Source organism: Symphodus melops, assembly GCF_947650265.1.
Source record: "Symphodus melops genome assembly, chromosome: 23".
Classification (NCBI taxonomy): Eukaryota; Metazoa; Chordata; class Actinopteri; order Labriformes; family Labridae; genus Symphodus; species Symphodus melops.
Window position 1 is genome coordinate 2,261,865 of NC_136713.1, and position 6,063 is coordinate 2,267,927.

The 6,063-nt window shown below is 43.5% G+C and overlaps 2 long non-coding RNA genes across 2 annotated transcripts; both read left to right on the forward strand.

Moving 5' to 3' along the window:
* On the forward strand, positions 1-581 carry LOC306818985. Its single transcript, XR_013778451.1, has 2 exons — positions 1-179; positions 282-581. It is a non-coding gene; the product is annotated as an uncharacterized lncRNA (long non-coding RNA).
* Positions 582-3,199: 2,618 nt separating this feature from the next.
* Positions 3,200-4,140, forward strand: LOC306818988. The gene is made up of 2 exons (XR_013778454.1): positions 3,200-3,680; positions 3,884-4,140. It is a non-coding gene; the product is annotated as an uncharacterized lncRNA (long non-coding RNA).
* Positions 4,141-6,063: the final 1,923 nt, after the last annotated feature.

The following is a 6,063-nucleotide window of genomic DNA, read 5'->3' on the forward strand; positions in this document are numbered from 1 at the left end:
GTTTGGGTGTTTTGTGTCTCTTCCCCACGTGTGTGTGTGTTTTGTTTCCCTGTCTGTCACTCCCTCTGTGTCTACTAACTATCAATCAGTGTCCACAGGTGTGGCTCATCCAATCAACCGGGTTACTTAAGCTGGCTTCTGCCAGGAGGCCAGCGCCAGATTATTGTTGTTCCATTGTGGTCAGTAGCTCTCGTGTTCTCTAGTGTTTTCAGTGCTCCAGTGATATTTCTTGTATTATTCCCTGTCGTGTTTATTAACCTCCGTGTTCTCTCTCCTCTTAGTGTTCCCAGTCCTGCGTTCCTGTCCCTGTCTCCGTCGTCGTCTTGTTCGTCTGATCTGGCTTCTTCACGCGTGCCTTGTACACCTCGTGTCACATAGTTTGTTGTTGCACATTTAGAGTCACTTAGATTTTCATGTACACATAGTTGAGTGTCACATTGTTTTGCTTACACAGTTGATTGTCACATTTAATAACTTGTACACATTCTTCGAGTCACATAGTTTCATGTTACACATTAGTGTCACTTATATTTCTTGTATTCTTGATCACTCGTGTATAATAAATTGTTCCTTCGTTTTCATTTTCGGTTTCTGTCTTGTGCTTTTGGTTCTACATTATTCTAAACATAACATAAATAATACAAGGCATAAACACTATGTACACTTTTGCTCGTGGAAAGACAGGAATTAAAACACACACAGTGTGTAACATTAATGTTAAGGTGATTACAGTACAGAGTCATGTCATGTGGCAGTGATGCTGTTAAACAGTCTGACTGCAGATGGGATGATCAGTCTTGCAGGGTGGGGGTCTCAGTCTGCTGCTGAAGTATCTGCTCAGAGACCCCACAGTGTCGTGCAGGGGGTGAGAAGGATTGTCCATGATGGATGTCAGCTTCAGGAACATCCTCCTCTACAGAGTCCTGACCAGTCTGTGTCTCTCTCTGTGCTCCCTCCTCCCCAGCAGACCACTGCATAGAAAAGTGCAGACGCCACCACAGAGTCATAAAACGTCTGTAACAGAGTCCTGCACAGTCCAAAGGACCTCAGTCGTCTCAGCAGATGCAGCCGACTTTGGCCCCTCTTGTACAGGGCGTTGGTGTTGTGTGACCAGTCCAGTTTATTGTTGAGGTGAGCACCCAGGTACTTGTATGACTCCACAGTCTCAATGTCCAGACCCTGGATGTTCACCGGTGCAGTCTGACGTGACTTCCTGCTGAAGTCTATCACCATCTCCTTAGTCTTGCTGGCGTTGAGCTGAAGGTGGTTGAGCTCACTCCAGTCGACAAAGTCCATAATGACCTGCCTGTACTCCTGCTTAGCGAGCAGGCATTTTGAGATTTTGGTTGACGTTGTCTTTACGTCCTGACAGTAATTAATAACTCATGTTCTCTGAAAAAGAAACTAAACAAATCCGTCATCTGCAGCGGCTGTAAACACAAAAACTTAGACCAATGTTGGCACTGGGTACACATTCTATAAACCAATCTATCCCATGCATGCATGAGCTGAAATCTGCTTCTGGACCAATGACGTTAGTGCATGTAAGTGAGGGGCGTGGCTTTGGAGGGAGCACGGAGGGGAGGGGGTGCAGACAGAGAATGGAGAGGATGCTACTTTCAAAATCATGCAAAGTTTTCAAAATAATTACCAACCCTGCTTTTAACACACACTGTATGAGAGAAATCTCTGTACATGAGCGGACAATTTACACATAACTCTGTCCGTGCAGATTGTCGAGGAAATGGCAAATGGTAAATGGACTTGAGCTTGTATAGCGCTTTTCTAGTCTTCCGACTACTCAAAGCACTTTTACACCGCAGATCACACCTACCCATTCACACCCATTCACACTGATGGGCTGGATATGTGGCCCATCCAGTATCTATCCATTCACGCCACATTCATGCGCCCCAGACACGGCAGGAGGAGCAATTTGGGGTTGGGTGTCTTGCCCAGGGGCACGTCGGGCATGTTGCTCGCAGGGGCTGGGGATCGAGCCCTCGACCTTCCGATTGAGGGACGACGACTCTACCAACTGAGCCACAGCCGCCCCCGCTCTGATCAAGACTCCCCACAATAAGACTCCTTATAATACAATATTATATTAGACTCAGATGAACAGTGCTGGAGACATGATTCAGCATCACACCTGTGGTTTACTGTAATGATCAAACAGAACTGCCAGACTCTTCCAAAGACTCTGCATATATTCAAGAAGATGTGATCGTTATCAGGATCATGTTGCTGGATCAGATCTGACTGACATCAGCAGCAGTGAATTAACATGACACATTTAATGAAGCAATTACAGAGCGCAGAGCACTGGGATGCTCTTCAGATGTATATGGGTATAGATGTAAGAATAGACGTGATCTCGTTAACGTATAGAGAGCATAATGTAATTATTCAGAGCAGCTGCTGTATAGTGCTCAATGATTATCATGCAGGAAATGTATTTCACAATGCAACTAATACGATATGATTAAATGCAGAAGTTGATAAATGAAGATAACAAGCGTTTAGAATAACATTATAACGTGATTTGATATAAATGTGAAACAGCATGTAATCACATTATGTGCGATGGTTGAGTTTATTTTAATGTGTTATCAGTTCATTTTTGTAAAATCTAAATCAGATCTCATTAAAGATCCTTCCTCAGCAGCTGCCTGACGTTTTTAATCTGTTGTCACAATAAACACAGAGCGGAGGATGCAGAGATGCCGCCGCAGTGTTGGCCGCCACATCATGATCGCAGCACCCACAAACCGGCCGTCAGCGCTCATAGATGTGTTTAGTGTTGGTTCATGGATTTCAGGGCTCAAAGAAGATCACACTCATCTTAAATACAGGATGAAAGTGAACGTTTTCAAACTGAAAATATTGTTTTTGTTTATATATGTGTCTGGAGTTTTAAAAGCTTACACATTAATGTTTTCATACTTAGGGGAATATTATCAATAGGCTTTATGTTATGGGTGGAATCATATCAGTCAGTTTCCAGTTTGTTTTCATCCCCGTGGGGCGAGTCACGCACCAAACGGTCGACCAGACGGAGCGGGGAGGACGGGGGGGGCAATTCGGGGTTAAGTGTCTTGCCCAAGGACACTCCTTCCATCTCTTTGTTCTGAGTTGAAACCATAACGTACGCAGACGATACGGTTTTATTTTGCAGACTTAATGAGACTAGCACACGAGTGACAGGAGAGCCTTTGATGATGAGACGTCGAAGTCCTTCTCACTGGATTTAAAAAGCTCAGAGTCGAGACATTCGTTGATTGTGTAAACGGCTTGACGCACACAGAGACAGAAATGGTCTCTTTGGTGGCTGTGAGGACACTGGACACCGCTGATGATCTCCAGTCGAGCACGATAAGTCAAACCTATTCCAAGTTCTGCTGAGGGTTGGACTCCAGACAACCTTCCTCACCATCTTGGTTTCACTGTAGCTGGCGCTACAGAGTTGTGTATGGGTTGCCATGACGACAAGTGCGAGATTTCTTTCCGTTTTATTTTATCTTTTTGATAAATGCACAGTTGTCTGGGTAAATAGCGTGGCATCATAGTTTATGTTTAGTTTGTTTTATATGTTTAGTTGTTTTTGCAAGAAAATACCTTGAGCGGATATGACGAGAAGCGGAAATGTGTAACGGACAGCGGGAGAAGACGAGAGAAATGTGTAACGGACAGCGGGAGAAGACGAGAGAAATGTGTAACAGACAGCGGGAGAAGACGAGAGAAATGTGTAACGGACAGCGGGAGAAGACGAGAGAAATGTGTAACGGACAGCGGGAGAAGACGAGAGAAATGTGTAACGGACAGCGGGAGAAGACGAGAGAAATGTGTAACGGACAGCGGGAGAAGACGAGATAAACTAAAGGAACGGAGGGAGAAAAAAGGGTAATAAGGTCGGAAAAAACAGTGAAATAAGACAACAACGATTCCTACTCTACTGCTGGTCATACAGGCGCACACGGTAAAGTTTTATTTTGTAGTGCTTTGTTTAACTGAATTTGTAATTTATGTAAATAATGACATGAAGAGTTTAAAACGGTATTTGTCTTTTTTATTTTAGTTTTCACGGTGTTCCTTGACTTCAAAGATATAAAGAAGATAAATAAACGTCTGTGGACATCAGTCGAAACGTGAAGTCCTTTTTTGAGCTGGCCAGAGTAGCTACATTCACTCAGGCTGTTTTCTTACACTGCCTGTATCCAACTGTGAGGAAGAGGGGACATTTTCCCAACTGAATGGAATACAAAATGAACTCAGATCAACCATGGGTCAGAAAAGACTTTCAGCACTGTCTTTGACTTTGAGGACTTGATGGCACTTTGGAAGTCAAGACAGAAGGACTTCTAAAGGTGGTAACTTGATGGTGCTGTCAGTGGGCTGTCAGCATTATTATCTGCTGCAGTTCTTTTTGTGGATGATGCTTTTTGCATAACAGTTGCCTTGCATCACTGTGGTGTCACGCTGCTATATGGGAAAATGTTACACTACGTGTACTCTCTTATAATGTGTCATATAAATGTGTGAAAAAGGTCTTTGAGCTCTGCATGCACAGTACTCCTGATAAGGATGTTTTTTTCTTGTTTCTCATGTGGGGACAGATTGTACCTGCTAAGTAAACAATTATCCTGTTTTGATGTGAGAATGCAGCAGCATATTATCCAGAGAATTCACAGACGATGGTGTCCGTGACTGCTGAACTGGTGCATAGAGAGTATTCATGCAACCTCTAAGAACTCTGTGCAGCTAATTAAATGTCTGCATTATGTTTCCTATTCTCCAGTATGTTGTTCTGCACATTGCGATTCCATATGCACATGGACAAACAAAAACCAAAAATTCACTCTGACTGCTCTGTGAAATGTGCACTCAACTCAGATAGAATAGTTCCACACTAATTGGATGTGTTGGTCAAAAGTTGGTGAGGGAACTTTAGTTTGTGGACCAGACTGTGAGGGAATAATAACACCCCTTCATTCGTCACTTGAAGCCCCCTGAAAATCTCAACAGCAACATTTTGGGGGGTCTCTGGAAAAAAAGAGAGAGAAAGACAGTGACCTCCGCTGTTCTGTCTTGAATGCACATAACTACGATCCAGTTTTGGTTACCCGCTGGGAACAGAACTCTTTAAAACGGGAGTGCTGTATTCTTGCTTCTTGCATGGCTTCTTGCATGGAGCCACGGGACAGCAGTTGCTCAGTCCGTAGGGACTCGGGAACCAGACGGTCGATCGGATTCAAGTCCTGATGCGGACCAAAATATGGAAGTTGGTCTCGTACCTGGAAAGGTGCCAGATCACTTGTCGAGCACTGCAGAGGTGCCCTTGAGCAAGGCACTGAACCCATAGCACCAGCTCAGGAGGTGCTTCCAGTGGGGGCAGCTGCCGTACTCTGACTCGTACGCACGACCACAGGTCCTGCATGTGTGTGTGAGAAGCATGTCTCTACAATAACACAGTGAAAACTGGAGTTTCCCGATCAGGGATTAATGAAAAATATCAAATTAAATTAAAAGTAAAATATAATAAAAATCTGTTGTCCTGCACGGAGCCACGGGAGACGCTCAGTGTGATCATACTGTATCTCTGCTCAGTACATGAGCAGGTTGGTGCAAGTGTGTCTGTCTTTGAAATGTTCGACCCCTCTTCAATAAATAAATAACACTGTATGACCAATTCAATTTAAATTCAATTAAAAAAAACTTCATTTGTCCCCGGGGAGCAATTCAAACACGCTACCAACCAAATGAGGTTTTAGCCAACGTCAAAGAGATTAAATCAGAATGTTTTCTCGGGCTGAAGTGCATCTGTAAAAGTGCAAATTAGAAACCGGCGTAGCGAAGCTAAATGAACAGTCTCTAAATGTACTACAGGAGGTAGAGTCTTGTATTGAAGTTGAATCTGTTCATATAAAACAAACACATGCAGTGAAATATGTTTACAAGAGCTGTGAAAGTTAATTGTGTTTTATAAAAACATGCTCAGACTGACGTCGCTCACAGTTTCAAATTTTCCAGGATTCAAGGTGTTCAGGGTTTTTTTTGAAGTCA